Source organism: Balaenoptera acutorostrata, chromosome 3 (genome assembly GCF_949987535.1).
Source record: "Balaenoptera acutorostrata chromosome 3, mBalAcu1.1, whole genome shotgun sequence".
NCBI classification, from domain to species: domain Eukaryota; kingdom Metazoa; phylum Chordata; class Mammalia; order Artiodactyla; family Balaenopteridae; genus Balaenoptera; species Balaenoptera acutorostrata.
The window spans coordinates 44,013,520-44,030,363 of NC_080066.1; the positions used below are offsets into that span (position 1 = coordinate 44,013,520).

Here is a 16,844-nt window from a genome sequence, read left to right on the forward strand (position 1 = left end):
ACACAGGTAGGCACCCAGTAAAAGTTTCTTCTTTCCTTTAGTGACTTCACTTTTTAGAAAACACCTTTTGGGAAATGGCCTGATCTTGAGCAAAAGATCTCTCTAGAGTGAAAAAGTCCTTTAAATACACACTGTCCTATGCTCTAAGCATACAGCACCCTTTTAGCAGGAGGGCCCAGGCAAAAGCTTCGGTCATTCCTGTCCACTGACCCATATGCATCCTTAATCCTCAAACAGAGAAAGCACCTCAGCCAGACCCCAAGGTTTCATGTGACCAAATGAACAATTAGAACTCTACTTCTCAAACTCTCGTTGTCATGTTGTCCTCCTAAATAACTCCCAAACTCCAGGGCCACATCCAGGGTTCCTTTGTATTCTGAGCCCAGCCTCTCTGTGCACAAGGTATCCAAGAGGCAAAACACCACTTTCTTCTAGATTATAAAAGGTAACAGAAATGATTCCCATGTAACGCCACAATGGATCTCTCTTCTCCGACTCCAGAAACACAATGACTTTAAACAGGGCAGAATTCAACTGGCAACACCAGGTAGATGGATTAACTGACAGACACCATATTTCAAATTATACTAAGTGTGTTTTCAGAAGTGACTCATAAATTACAGAAAATGTCAAATCTGCAAAAAGTCCCTGTCACCTTTGGCAGTTATCACCTGGGAAAAGGAATACTTCTAAAAATCTTAGTGTGGATAGTTATAATTCAGATTTAGAAAAAAAAAAAAAAGTCATGCTCGATTCAATTTATCTGAAGTGCTCTGCCCACCACAATGCAAATGCAACATAACATCCCCTTTGAACAAAGCGGTGTCACAACCAGCCTGGTGGGGAGAACATGTGCTAACAATTTTCCTGGGAGCTGTTGTGGACTCATATCAAAACCACCCATACTCTTTCCCCCGATTCCCCCCTGTGATCAAGGGCTCAAATTTTCAAGACAACAGACCATAGTCAAAGACCCATCTGTAGTGTTAGCAACCACAAACAAATGAAACTCATCAGCCCAGAGGCTCACCAACTGAGTAGATGCTCCAAAGGTATTAACTCTCTTTATTTAAAAGAGAAAAAAAGAGAGATTAAAGAAAAACATATACATCGAAAAGTATTTAGAAGATGAAAAGACACTCTACCATCATCTCACTCCTCAAACGAAACCACAGTTAACACATTGCAACAGCCTCCTCCCAAACTATCCTGTGTACGGTGTGTACACTACACGTAATGACACCCCTGAGTCACATTTAAAGATAACTGATATAGAGACTGAAAATGTACAACAGATTTCACCGATGTTACTTTTATCGTGCTCAGAGGAGAAAAGTTTTCAACAGGTTTGGAGTCCTAACTAACACTGACACAAGGTGCTGTTTCTGGTCACTACCATCCTGCTTCTTTCATATCTAGCCCTTAGTCATACCCAGTTGTTGTTGTTGCTTTTTACCACTGTCATTATTATTACTAGCTGCCACGCCATGTTGCCCTACTATGTGCCAAGAGCTTTAGATATCACTAATTCCCACAATAACCCCCACCCTCCCTTCTCAAGCTACAATTCTCTACTTTGTAAATCCAGTCCAGCCTTCAGCCCTCAACTCCAGGTCTGCACATCCAAATGCTTACTGGTATCTTCACTTAAAAGTCTCACAGATCTCAAACTTATCATGTCCAAAAGTGAAATCAACTTCTTCCTCGCCGCAAAACCACTTCACTTCTTCCACTCAGGAAACCACACCACCATTCACCCAGCTGTCCATGACACCTAGGAATCATCCCTGATTGCCTTCTTTGCTCAACACCTTTTCCCAATCCGTGTAATCCTATCAGTTCTATCTTCACAGGAACATAGATTCCAACCTCCTCAGACTTTCACTGCCACACCCTACCCCAAGCCACCATCTTCTCTAGACTGGACTAGTGTAAAACTCTTAACTAGTCTGTTTCCACCTCCTGCTCCCTACACGCAGAGTGAAACTTTCAAAACCTAAATCAGCTCTTGTCATTCCTTGCTCAAATCCTTCAGCTGCTTCCCATCTTACTTAAAAGCCTATTTGACCAAGCCTCTACGTACACATACATTATCTCCTATTATTCTCCTTTCTCGCCCCCTCCTTAGCCTCCCTGTTCATAATTCCACCTCAAGCTCTTTGCCCTTGATGCTCCTTCCACTTGGAACATCCAGAGACCTTCAGGTGGTTTGCTCTCTTCAATTCCTTCAAGTCTCTCTCAAATCTCACCTCCTCAGAAAGGTATTGTTTGACCTCCCCAATTTTTGCTAATAATCTTCATATTCTTCCTACAATTATCACAACCAGACATCACCAAAGTTGTTTTTTACCTGTTTGTGTTCTGCTTCTCTCGCTAAAATGTCATCCCTTTGATGGCAGCAACTACATTTTATTTGTTACTGAACTCTCATCACCTAGAACAGTGCCTGACGTACAGAAAGCACCCAAATATGTGTTGAATAACAAACAACCCTACAAGGTATGTCACATGCCCATTTTACAAATGAGAAAACTTGAGTTTCAGAGACAAAAAATTTACTTAAAGCCACACAGCAAATAAGTCAACAAATGCATATGAAAGAGCCAATACTCTACCCACTGACCCACTTCATCCTGTGCCATGAAAGGGAATTATAAATACAGGCTAAGAAACAAAAATGTAAAAGAAAGCATTTCTTTAAGAAAATATCAGACCACAGTGATCTTTCTCTTTCTGCTCATCACTAGAGCATTTCACATCTTTGATTAATCTCATGTATGTACTATGTACATACCTCTTCAACTAGAAGATATCTACTTTTTCTGTATTACCTACAGAGTAAGGGCTAGCTACAGGCAGTAGACATTTAACAAACATTTCTTTGATATTTACACCCAGAAAGACTTGAAGAATCCTATAACGAGACTTTGAGCACCATCAATAAAGTATACTCTTCCAAGGGATTTCAGTTTCCAACCATGATGGAGTAACTGGATCTTGACTCATCTGCCACACACCCCACCCCCCAACAACCAGAAAAATGGACAAAATATACGAGGCAACATCTTTTAGCTACTGGACAACCAGCAGCACAGGACTGCAATCCCTAGCAAAGGGAAGAGATGAGGTGAACCCCACAAGTGCACCAGCTTTCTCAGCCTGGAGTCACATGCTGGACCACCTGCAATGAGGAGCCCAAGCAAAGCATGGCGGTTTTCTCAAGCTAAGAAGTCAAAGAGTATGAGAAGGCTCAGGAACCTAAAAACTGCAGAGTACTAGAAAGGAGGGAGTTGCATGAAGAAGGATCTCCATAAATCAGCACAGAGGCCTGCTTGAGTCTAATATTGAATAATAAGCCATGTGTGCATATTGTAAAAAAATCTACAAAGGCAGGCAAAGAATGACCCAAGAACTATATGCTACCTTACCCCAGAGCTCACACAGGGCTGGCAGACATTCATATTCTGACCACCCAGAGCAGGGAACATCTTATTCTTCAATGGAAACTACGGAGGCTTCAGGCCTTAGTAATGGGGTGAAACAAGCCTTAGAGTAAAAGGACAAGAGTTAGGGTTGGTCTATCTTAGACCAATCAACAGCAATCAACAACTTAAAATTCACCATTTCTAGGATCTAACAAGAAATTACAAGAAGATGTGACCCAAGACAGGGGGAAAAAAAAAATCAGCCCATAGAAAGAAATAATGGAATTAATGAACACGGATTTTAACAACTATTATATGAGTATTATACATATGACCAAGAATCTTTTTTAAATGAACATAGACAAATAGAAGAAATAAAAAAGATTCAGTAGCAAATTGAATCCAACAAGATATAAAAATACATCATGACGGGGACTTCCCTGGTGGTCCAGTGGGTAAGACTCTGCACTCCCAGTGCAGGGGGTCTGGGTTCGATCCTTGGCTGGGGAACTAGATCCCACATGCATGCCACAACTAAGAAGCCCACATGCCACAACTAAGACCTGGCGCAGCCAAAATAAATAAATAAATAAATAATAAAGAGATTTTTAAAAAAACACATCATGACCAACTGAGGATTATCGAAGGAATACAAGGCTAGTTCAACATTCAAAAATCAGTGCAATTCACCATATCTACAAAGTAAAGAAAAACAACATACGATCATCTCAATACATGCAGAAGCCTGTGACAACATTCAGTATCCATTCATGATAAAAACTCTCAGCAAACTAGAAACAGAACTTTCTCAGCTTGATAAAGGACATCTTTACTACTACAAAAACAAACAAACAAACTTTAAAGAACATGTTAATGGTGAAACACAAATGTTTTCCCCCTAACATCAGGAAAAGATGTCCACTTTCAAAATTCCTGTTCAACATCATACTGGGGGTCCTAGCCAGTTCAATAAAGCAAGAAAAAGAAATAAAAAGCATACAGACTACAAAGGAAGAAATCAAACTTCCTGTATTTGCCAATGACATTACTGTCTATGAAGAAGATCCCAAGTGAGTTTAGCAAGGTTGTAAGACACCAGTTCGGCATACAAAATTCAATCCTATTTCTACATACTAGCAATGGACAACTGCAGATTGAAATTTTAAAAGCACCATTTACAACAGCACCAGAAAGCATGAAATACATATTAATCTTACAAAATATGTGCAAGAGCCAATTATTAAAACTACAAAAAACTAATAAAAACGTCAGAAAAGGTCTAAGTAAATAGATATATCATGTTCATGGCTCAGTATTATTAAGCTGTCAATTCTCCCCTAAGTGATTTACAGATTCAATACAATGCCAATCAAAAATCTCAGCAGGATTTTTTATATATATCAACAAGCTGATTCCAAAATGTACCTGAGGGAATGCCCTGGTGGTCCAGTGGTTAGGACTCTGTGCTTTCACTGCTGAAAGCCTGGGTTCAACCCCTGGTCGGGGAACTAGGATCCCACAAGCCACGCAATGCAGCCAAAAAAATAGATATAAATAAATAAATACATACATACATACATACATACATAATGAAAATAAAAATAAATAAATAAAATGTCCTTGGAAAGGCAAAGCAACTATAACATTCAAAAACAATTCTGAAAAATAACACAATTAGAGAACTCATACTACCTGATTTCAAGACTTAGTATAAAGCTACAGTAATCAACAGTGTGGTAATGGAAAAATGAAAGACACAGATCAATGGAACAGAATACAGAATCCAGAAACAGACCCACATATATATAATCAACTGGCTTTCAGCAAAGGTACAAAGGTAATTCAATGGAGAAAGATGTCTTTTCAAAAAACACTGGGAACAACTAAACACCCATATGCAAAAATATAAATCTCAATCTACACTTTGCACCATTAGAAAAAATAACTCAAAGTGATTCATATACCTAAATATAAAATTCTGAATTACAGCAGAGGGCAGACAGCAGAAGCAAGAAGAACTACAATCCTGCAGCCTGTGGAACAAAAACCACATTCACAAAAAGACAGACAAGATGAAAAAGCAGACAGCTATGTACCAGATGAAGGAACAAGATAAAACCCCAGAAAAACAACTAAATGAAACGGAGATAGGCAAAATCCCAGAAAAAGAATTCAGAATAATGATACTAAAGATGACACAGGACCTCAGAAAAAGAATGGAGGCAAAGATTGAAAAGATGCAAGAAATGTTTAACAAAGACCTAGAAGAATTAAAGAACAAACACCTACAAGAATTAAAGAACAAACAGAGATGAACAATACAATAACTGAAATGAAAAATACACTAGAAGGAATCAATAACAATAACTGAGGCAGAAGAACGACAGAATGGTGGAATTCACTGCTGCAGAACTGAATAAAGAAAAAAGAATGAAAAGAAATGAAGACAGCCTAAGAGACATCTGGGACAACATTAAATGCAACAACATTCGTACTATAGGGGTCCTAGAACGAGGAGAGAGAGAAAGGACCCAAGAAAATATTTGAAGAGATTATAGTCAAAAACTTCCCTAACATGGGAAAGGAAATAGCCACCCAACACCAGGAAGAGCAGAGAGTCCCAGGCAGGATAAACACATGGAGAAACACGCCGAGACACACAGTAATCAAACTGACAAAAATTAAAGACAAAGAAAAATTATTGAAAGCAACAAGGGAAAAATGACAAATTACATACAAGGGAACTCCCATAAGGTTAACAGCTGATTACTCAGCAGAAACTCTACAAGCCAGAAGGGAGTGGCATGATATATTTAAAGTGATGAAAGGGAAGAACCTACAATCAAGATTACTCTGCCTGGCAAGGATCTCATTCAGATTCGATGGAGAAATCAAAAGCTTTACAGACAAGCAAAAGCTAAGAGAATTCAGCACCACCAAACCAGCTCTACAACAAATGCTAAAGGAACTTCTCTAAGTGGGAAACACAAGAGAAGAAAAGGACCTACAAAAACAAACCCATAACAATTAAGAAAATGGTAACAGGAACATACATATCGATAATTACCTTAACCGTGAATGGATTAAATGCTCAAAGCAAAAGACACAGGCTCACTGAATGGATACAAAAACAAGACCCATCTTTATGCTGTCTATAAAAGACCCACTTCAGACCTAGGAACACATACAGACTGAAAGTGAGGGGATGGAAAAAGATATTCCATGCAAATGGAAATCAAAAGAAAGCTGGGGTAGCAATACTCATATCAGATAAAATAGACTTTAAAATAAAGAATGTTACAAGAGACAAAGAAGGACACTACATAATGATCAAGGGATCAATCCAAGAAGAAGATATAACAATTATAAATATATATGCACCCAACATAGGAGCACCCCAATACATAAGGCAACTGCTAACAGCTATAAAAGGGGAAATCGACAGTAACACAATAATAGTGGGGGACTTTAACACCTCACTTACACCAATGGACAGATCATCCAAAATGAAAATAAATAAAGAAACAGAAGCTTTAAATGACACAACAGACCAGATAGATTTAATTGATATTTATAGGACATTCCATCCAAAAACAGCAGATTACACTTTCTTCTCAAGTGTGCACGGAACATTCTCCAGGATAGATCACATCTTGGGTCACAAATCAAGCCTCAGTAAATTTAAGAAAACTGAAATCATATCAAGCATCTTTTCTGACCACAATGCTATGAGATCAAAAATGAATTACAGGGAAAAAAAACGTAAAAAACACAAACACATGCAGGCTGAACAATACGTTACTAAATAACCAAGAGATCACTGAAGAAATCAAAGAGGAAATCAAAAAATACCTAGAGACAAATGACAATGAAAACACGATGATCCAAAACCTATGGGATGCAGCAAAAGCAGTTCTCAAAGAGAAGTTAATAGCTGTACAAGCCTACCTCAAGAAACAAGAAAAATCTCAAATAAACAACCTAAACTTACACCTAAAGGAACTAGAGAAAGAAGAACAAAACCCAAAGTTAGCAGAAGGAAAGAAATCATAAAGATCAGAGCAGAAATAAATGAAATAGAAACCAAGAAAACAATAGCAAAGATCAATAAAACTAAAAGCTGGTTCTTTGAGAAGATAAACAAAATGGATAAGCCATTAGCCAGACTCATCAAGAAAAAGAGGGAGAGGACTCAAATCAATAAAATTAGAAATGAAAAAGGAGAAGTTACAACAGGCACCACAGAAATACAAAGCATCCTAAGAGCCTACTATAAGCAACTCCATGCCAATAAAATGCACAACCTGGAAGAAATGGACAAATTCTTAGAAAGGTATAACTTTCCAAGACTGAACCAGGAAGAAACAGAAAGTATGAACAGACCAATCACAATCACTGAAATTGACACTGTGATTAAAAATCTTCCAACAAACAAAAGTCCAGGACCAGATGGCTTCACAGGTGAATTCTATCAAACATTTAGAGAAGAGCTAACACCCATCCTTCTCAAACTCTTCCAAAAAATTGCAGAGGAAGGAACATTCCCAAACTCATGCTATGACGCCACCATCACCCTGATACCAACACCAAAGGTACTACAAAAAAAGAAAATTACATACCAGTATCACTGATGAATATAGATGCAAAAGTCCTTAACAAAATACTAGCAAACAGAATCCAACAACACATTAAAAGGATCATACACCATGATCAAGTGGGATTTATCCCAGGGATGCAAGGATTCTTCAATATACGCAAATCAATCCATGTGATACACCATATTAACAAATAGAAGAATAAAAACCATATGATCATCTCAATAGATGCAGAAAAAGCTTTTGACAAAATTCAACACACATTTATGATAAAAACTCTCCAGAAAGTGGGCACAGAGGAAACCTACCTCAACATAATAAAGGCCATATATGATAAACCCACAACAAACATCATTCTCAATGGTGAAAAACTGAAGGCATTTCCTCTAAGATCAGGAACAAGACAAGGATGTCCACTCTCGCCACTATTATTCAACATAGGTTTGGAAGTCCTAGCCATGGCAATCAGAGAAGAAAAACAAAAGAAATACAAATTAGAAAAGAACTAAAAAAAAAACAAAACAAAAAAGAAAATTCTGAATTATAAAAATTCTAGGAGAAAATACAGGGGCAAGTCTTCGCACTCTCAGATGGGGCAATAATAAGAAAGCAAACAACTCTAATTCAAAAAGTTTAAAACTCCAATTCAAAAAGATACATGCACCCCAATGTTCATAGCAGCACTATTTACCAAAGCGAAGAAATGGAAATAACCCAAGTGCCCAATACACACACAATGGAATATTATCCTTATTTTTTTAAAAAAAATTTTAATCAACTATAAAAAGATATTTGGAGGACAAATAGGGAAAGTTGAATATGCACTGAATAATTCTATAGAATTGTTCATTTTTTTAGATGTTATCATTATATTTGGTTATGTAGAACAAGGATTAGCAAACTTTTTCTCTAAAAAGTGAGGTAGTAAATACTTTCTGCTTTGTGGACCACAGGGTGTCTTGTAACTGTTCTGTCAGTGTAGCACCAAAGCAGTCACAGACAATATGTAAATAAAGGAGCACTGCTGTGTCCCAATAAAACTTTATTTATTAAAAAAAACATGTTCACTGCAGCTCTATTTACAATAGCCAGGACATGGAAGCAACCTAAATGTCCATCGACATATGAATGGATAAAGAAGATGTGGCACATATATACAATGGAATATTACTCAGCCATAAAAAGAAACGAAATTGAGTTATTTGTAGTGAGGTGGATGGACCTAGAGTCTGTCATACAGAGTGAAGTAAGTCAGAAAGAGAAAAACAAATACCGTATGCTAACACGTATATATGGAATCTTAAAAAAAAATGGTTCTGAAGAACCTAGGGGCACGACAGGAATAAAGACACAGACATGGAGAATGGACTTGAGGACACAGGGAGGGGGAAGGGTAAGCTGGGACGAAGTGAGAGAGTGGCATGGACATATATACACTACCAAATGTAAAACAGATAGCTAGTGGGAAGCAGTCACATAGCACAGAGAGATCAGCTCAGTGCTTTGTGACCACCTAGAGGGGTGGGATAGGGAGGGTGGAAGGGAGGGAGATGCAAGAGGGAAGAGATATGGGGATATATGTATATGTACAGCTGATTCACTTTGTCATAAAGCAAAAAAAAGGCAGTAGGCCAGATTGGCCTGAGGGCCACAGTTTGCAGACAAAACTCTAGTGACAGAGAGCAGAGTAGTGGTTACCTATGGCAAGGTAGGCAGCAGGGTGAGGGATGAAGGCAGAACTGTCTGGAAAGCAGCACAAGGGAACTTTCTGGAGTGATGGAAACATTCTATACCTTGATTGTGTTGTTAAGTTACATGCATGGGTATATTTGTCAAAACTCATCAAACTCCATATACTTAAAATGGGTGCATTTTATCATATAAACAATAACTCAGTAAACATGATTTGTTTTAAAATGTACTCTTTTCAGGTAACAGCATCAATGATGTGAAAAGCATGCCCTTTGGAGCCAGAATAATCTGAGTTCAAATTTTAGCACCAAAATTTAACAACTATGTGACCACTGTCAAATCACTTTTGAGGGTGTTTCCTCCCCTTAAAACGGGTTAATAATTCCTGCTTCATAGGTTGGTTTCAAAAACGAAATAAATGTATGTAAGACACATAGTATAACATCTGGCACATAAGAGGCACACTCCCTGATTATTTTTTAATTTTTTAAAAAATAATTTAAGAAAATTAGTCAGTAAAGATCAGACAACTACACTAGCTTCTTTTGTACTCTTCTAAAACATTCTGACATTCTTTGTTCACTGTTTACTGTGGTTTCACCTGACTTCAAGCACTGGCATCCAATGTCAGTTCCTGTGATTTCAGAGTAACTTGGGTCTCACAGCAAGCACTGAGTTTAGAAAAATACTCCATGACAAATATGTTATAAAAGGAAATCTGAGAAGATAAGAGCCAAAAGTAAGAAGTATCCATTTTCCCAAGTAAGGAGAATGGCAATAGAAATGGTATAATATTTATAAGGAAAAACCAATAAACTTAGTTGGATGTTTTCTCCTTTTATAGACTAGGATTTGAATTTTATCCAAACCAGTAGCCAACCAGCAAAACTACAAAATGACAAAGCATCTGTATAGTGCTTTATCTCGAGCGTTTCTCAGGACAGTAGTGGGGAGGAGGTAGGATGACAATATCAAATTTGTTCTTATTTTATAAGTAAGGATACTAAGTCTGAAACAGATGAAGTGGCCTGCTCAAGGACACACTGCCAATAATTGGCGAAGTTCGGATGTGAAGTCAGCCATGTGGCCCCGTATCATATGCCTTCAGTAGACATCACCGTCAGAGAGTCATCTTGGGTTTGTGAAACTCCACATAAGTCCTAGGTGCTGTTCTCTTGCTTGACATCTTTGGCTGTCTAAAAGACTAATTCATTACAGTGTGACATACTTAATTCCTAACCATTCAGGAATAACTAGCCTTTTGAGGTGGTAAAGACTATTTTTGTGGCCGAATATGGGCTTAAGATAGGATCATAAGTGAAAATTCAAAAGGACTGATTTCTGGGACTTCCTTGGTGGTCCAGCGGGTAAAACTGCACTCCCAGTGCAGGGGGCCCAGGTTCGATCCCTGGTCGGGGAACTAGATCCCACGTACATGCCGCAACTAGAGTCCTCATGCCGCAACTAAGACCCGGCACAGCCAAAATAAATAATAAATAAATAAATATCAAAAGGACTGATTTCTAATAGAAGAGCCTACAGAGTGACATAAATGGTAAATCCCTCACACCGTCTCCTTCTCCCCATCCCAATACCCACATCACACACACTGATATCCACACCTTCCCCACGCTCTGAACACAGCTCTGAAGAGATAAAAAAGGAAAACACACCATTGTCCCACACAAGTATTCGTAACAATCACAGTATCTCAGTATCAGGTCTACTGGTGCATTCTCTGAGCAAGGACTGACAAAAATGGGTTATCTACCCATCTTCTATTTGTATGTCCCAATCAACCGAGAGGTGGACCACAAGACCATAAATGTGAAGACATATGAATGAAACAAACTTCCTTCCAGGAACAGCTTCCTCCTCTCCCTCCGCTTACAGTGGGGTAAGACAGCCCGACAGTGACTCCGGAGCACTGCTTCCAAATGGATGCCTGTCCCCATCAGTAATAACCAAGTTTATTCAAGCGCACTTCAATGTTAACTTTAAAAGAGGGGATTACCAAAAGTCCAACTGTGTTCATCTAGCTTTGTCAACTTTGTTTTTTTCCTAAATCTGTGAGTCTGGTCAATTATAATTTTTAAAGGTTTACTATAATCCTTCATGGTTAACTTTTTGCCCTTATTTTATAAGAAAACAAATGGAAAGATGAGATTCAATATACAGAAATGTCCATGACAAGTTAATATTTCTAGAATGTATTTATTCCACTTGGTATTCTGAATATTCTAAACAAAGCTGGTATAACTGATTTAAATCACTGTTTCCTTCCGCAAATGGTGGCGCCTTCAAAAGTGTTATCTTGAAGGGGAAGTAAATGATTTGCTCAAGTCTCTGAATTGTACTACTGCTTTATTAACCCACAGTCCAGTCCCATCTTAATCAATTTGAGAAACGTAGTCATAATCCATGCCTGTTATTTTTCAAAATTAAGGTAAAATAAGGAAGAAAAGCTGCAACTAAATAACTCAGATATCCTATTACAAATGTTGAAAACAACCCATCTCTAACGATTTCCTAAACTATAAATGCATAGAGTTCTGCCCTACAGAGACACTCTGCAAAGTCCACTCAAAGACTAAGAGCTGACTGAGAAAATAAAACTGCTCTTTCTATTAACATTCAGTTCAACCTGCACCTTTAAAAAAACCGCATTTAAGACTGAATTCTCAGAAGCATTCCCTCTTTACGAAACAAACAGCTAAACCACTGTTCTCAGAAGCATCACTTTTAAAAATGCTCTCTTAACTCATACAGAAATTATCCAAATTATTGTCATTACAGCTACCAGGTAATAGGCACCTACTTAATGTTAGGCACACTATGAAGTATGTCACATAGTTTCATTTATTGCTAAGAATGCTGTAAAGTATGTTACTATACCTTACACAGTAGGAAACTGAAGCTCTGAGGGGTAAGTAACCTGCTCAAGGCTACCCAACTAGTCAATGGAAGGGTGGGGATTTGAACTCAAATTTACCTAATTCCAAAAGATGTACATTCTTCTAAACTGTGCTACCTCCCCAATTCACAACAGAGGTATGAACAGGCAGAGGAGTGAATGGATTTGTCCAGCAGTCGTAATCATTTCACCAAAAAAGGGAGAAATTTTCTCGATTAGAACCACTTTCTGAAATCCATAGCTCACTGTTTAAACCTCAATTCTTTTCAAGAAGTAATTAACAGGTTAAAAAGAAAGGTTAGAAATCCTTATAAAGTACACTAAATTTCATCACAGATCTGCAAGTGAGCTGTCATGTTTAACAAGTCCCCAGAGTTAGTGGTTCTCTGGGTACCACACTAGGGTGAAGTACCAAGCACTTCACCCAATTCAAATGCATCCTGAGCACCTGAGCTGTGTTAAGACTCCTTCCTGGCACAGAGGCACAAAGCTAAGACCCATCACAGCCCTCAGGGAGTTAACAGGCTAGAAGAGGAGTCCATTTATACTACATATGCAGTTACTATTAGTCAGGCAAAAAAAAACAAAAGTATGTATAGCATGGTATCAGAGAGGGAAAGCAACTGGCCTACTTGTCATATGTTCTAAGTAGTGTTTGTTTACATTTTGTCCCTCCCTGACAACGCCTTCCAACCTCTGTCACCGTCCCTCCCCACAACCGCCCCCCACACAGGTACACACAGGTACACACAACCACACAACCAGGAAGGAAAGCCCTAAGAGCAAGGATTATGATTCCTAAAAGTGACCTTGTTGTTGTACTTTAAAAATACAAACTTATGCCATCAGGACATGTTTCTTTAGCTTTGTCAGGTGAAGTAAGTTGCTTTTTCAGAGCAAAATTAGGCCAACCTAACCAGGAAAACCCGGGCAACACTTCACATTACTCACTTAGCATGAGAAACCAATCAACGCATATTGACCCACACCGTATTTCTCAAATTTTTCTTGTTAATTTAGCAGATGGCAAAGGGATATTCAACTGATAGGAACACATTCTGGTCATTTTGTTCCACCACGCAATTTGACAGACATTTAGGCTTGTTCCACCGGGGGGACTTAAACAGAATCATTCTCACATCATAAGCCAAATGAACTGAATTCAGCAGAACCGATGCACCCAAAGCTTGACAATAAGGCTTGTACTTCTTGCAGCCTGCAAATCCCCTAGAGACCACGAAAGCCTACAGGACTAACAATGATTTATCTCAGTTGATCACAACTCCTTTACAAACTTGCAAAAAATGATCTTTCCAAAACTGCCTGCATTTATCCTGATCTGGGCAATCCAAAGGTTTAAAGAAATAAAGTTACTTATGAAAATAAAACTGGGGGGGGGGGGGGAGGGAGGGATGTTGAATAAGAAAAAAAGGCACACTGCTTTTTCCTTTAGTTCTATATGCCTGGGGCAACAAACTCTCAAAATAACTTCACTGAGGAGTGTAAAAGCTAAGACGAACACCAAAGTATTGCTCAATCCAACTTACACTGTCAACTCCTGAGTTCACAGTAAGATCTAGAAACTTAAATGTGACGGAATCATTTTGCTGTAAGAACTAGTTCAAAAAAACACACACACACAAAAACAAAAAGCCAATTCTTTCTTCTGATAGAAAAACTCTAGAGGATTTCCCCCACATTTATTTTAAAATCTTAACATACTGGTTGACTCTGGGGGGGAAAACGGGGGGAGGGAGAGGGGTTCAGTAAGCCATATTTACCCAAAAAAAAGTTTGGTTTGGTCTCAAAGTATGGCTGCATTTGAACTCGACAGAACTGAGCCCGTGGCACGGTCCCAAAGCGGGTCCCCTCGGGCTGCACGTCTCCGACCCGCGCGGGTGCCCCGGCCGCGCCCCCGGGAACAGGCGCCGAGAGCGCCCCCCTAAGGCGGGTAAGGCCCGGCGTGTTTACCGCTCGCGCCGGCCCCCGAGAGCCGCTCCCTGGCGGCCGCAGCACTTGTTCGCCGACTCCCGGACGGGAGGGACCCGCGGAGCAGCCGCAGCTCCCGGGGGGCTACCGCGGCTCCCGCTCCCACAGGAGCCGACCGGGCAAGGTCGGGGGTCCAGGCACCTGAGGGGGCATCGCGGCCGTGCGGGACGGCCGTGCCCCCCACTCCGGGAGTGGAGGCGGCCCCGAAGTTGGGCTGCGGGAGCGGCAAGGCGCGCCGCGGCCCCGGGGCAGACAATGCGTGAAGGGGGCCGCGGAAGGAATCGGGGGCCGCAGAGCCGGGGGGCGCTCCCGCGACGCCCATTCATCCCCGCCCGCGCGCCCCCGCCCAGCCCCCGCAGCTCCGGACCCCCGCTCCGGCCCCCGCCCGGAGGACCGGCCGCAGGGGGAGGGGCCCGCGCTCCCCACCCGCGACCCCTCCTCAAATCACAAAACTTCCCCCAACTCCGCCAACTAAGTTGCGCTCTCACCGTGAGGCGCCCGGGGCTCCCCCGCGGGCCGAGCCGGAGCAGCTCCGCACCTTCGCCGCGGAGAAAGACAATAGGCGGCCGCTCCTCCGGCGGCAGAGGCGGCGGTGGCGGCAACGGCTTGAAACTGCGGCGGCAGAGGCGAGGAGCGGGCGCGGCGACCTCGGCGGAGCCTAGAAGCTTCACCGCGGCGGCTCCGGCTCCCTGCTGGCCCTGCACACAGCCCCAGCCAGCCCGCGCATGCGCCGCAAGCTACTCGGGGATGGGCGGGGCACCCGGGGAGGGCTGTAACACCTACGAGCTCTCCTGTGAGTAAGCGCGGAGCCGGGGGCCGCGAGCCGGGGTTGCACAGCAGAGCTGCCCATCAAGCTCCTTGAGACCAATAGGAAGACACCTGGGCGGTCCCCTCGGGTTGCTAAGGAAGGCTGAGGTTGACCGCAGCTGCAGCGCTGCGGCAAAGTGATCAAAGTCGGGTGGCTGGTAGAGGTGCCGACTGAAGTGCTCACTCACCCTCTCCTCTGCGCCCTGACTCCGGAAGCCGCCCTTCCTCTGTGTAAGGGTGCTTACCTGAGCTGTAGCACTTACCGTAACACATACTGAAATGATTTACTCTTCTGTTTCCCTCCACTTGAAATCAGAAAGTGGGGTCTTTTCTGTGTCCAGTGCCTGAGAGAGTAGTGGCTAGGTACTCAACAAGTGTTTTAGTTGGATGGATGGATGGATCTATGGTGGCATCAGGATTGTGACAGGGCGTTCCATAAACTTTTGGCTTCCCGATCACCGCAAAATCAGACAATCTGCAAGTTGCAAGGACCTCAGGAATCATCTGGTGGCTTTTGAAAAGCAAAATGTGGTCTGTTAATACACGAATAAACTCATTTTGATAGTTGTGCGTTTATATTAATGTGTAGTGGAGGAAAATGCCTTTCACATCAAAAGACTATTTCATTGATGTTATTTCTTAGATAAGCTGTAAAACATGAATCTACTTAAAGAAAAAATTTAAGTAAAAACTTTACGTTATATAGAAAGTATATATGTACTTATACTTCACATAAGTTCAAAAATGTGCAAATTGATAGTAATCGAAGTAAGAACAGTGGTTACCTAGAAGGGGAAGCATTATTGGCTGGGAAGGAGCAGGACAGGTGCTGGGTAAGTTCTGTATTTTGATCTGAATGGTAAATAACAAAGGTATAGACTTATGTGAAAATTCATCCAGTGTACAATTAAGATTAGTGCACTTTACACAGGTTACACACGTATTTTATATCAATTTAAAATACTTATATAGGATATGACCCCCAAAAATGTGAAGATGCAAAGGACTATCTTTTGGGAAACCTGATCCAACCAAGCTCCCTACCAGTGACTGACTACCTGAGAGGGGCTACTGTGAATACTTACTGCCTGAATCAGGCACTTTCATTGTTGTTTGGCTCTAAATCTTAGAAGTGCTCCTAGCCTTGAGCAGAAATTTGCTTTCCTGTAAGTGAACCTGATTCTCACATATGTTTTCTTATTTCAGCCTCACAGAATGGAAAACCAAGGCCAAACGTTTCCAGTGCTTCAGGTGAAATTATTTCCCAATCACCTTATTATTCCCTCCTCCATACTCACTCTAATCTGTCCTGTCAATATATTTGAAAGGTGGCCCAGAGAGAGGAGACTCCTAGATCCTAGTCCTGACTCTGTCCCAAAGAAGCCCACCCTGAGGAGGTCACCCCTTCTCAAAGAACTTCAG

The 16,844-nt window shown here is 40.9% G+C and overlaps 1 protein-coding gene across 10 annotated transcripts in view; it reads right to left on the reverse strand.

The window, feature by feature from the left end:
* The window catches only part of AKAP13 (A-kinase anchoring protein 13), a 351,713-nt gene extending 336,387 nt beyond the window's left edge, over window positions 1-15,326 (reverse strand). For all 10 annotated transcript variants that reach the window (XM_057541952.1, XM_057541951.1, XM_057541950.1 and 7 more), the window contains exon 1: window positions 15,104-15,326. The gene's annotated coding sequence lies outside the window, so the exon portion shown is untranslated. The remainder of the gene's footprint in view (window positions 1-15,103) is intronic.
* Between the last annotated feature and the right edge of the window lie 1,518 nt (window positions 15,327-16,844).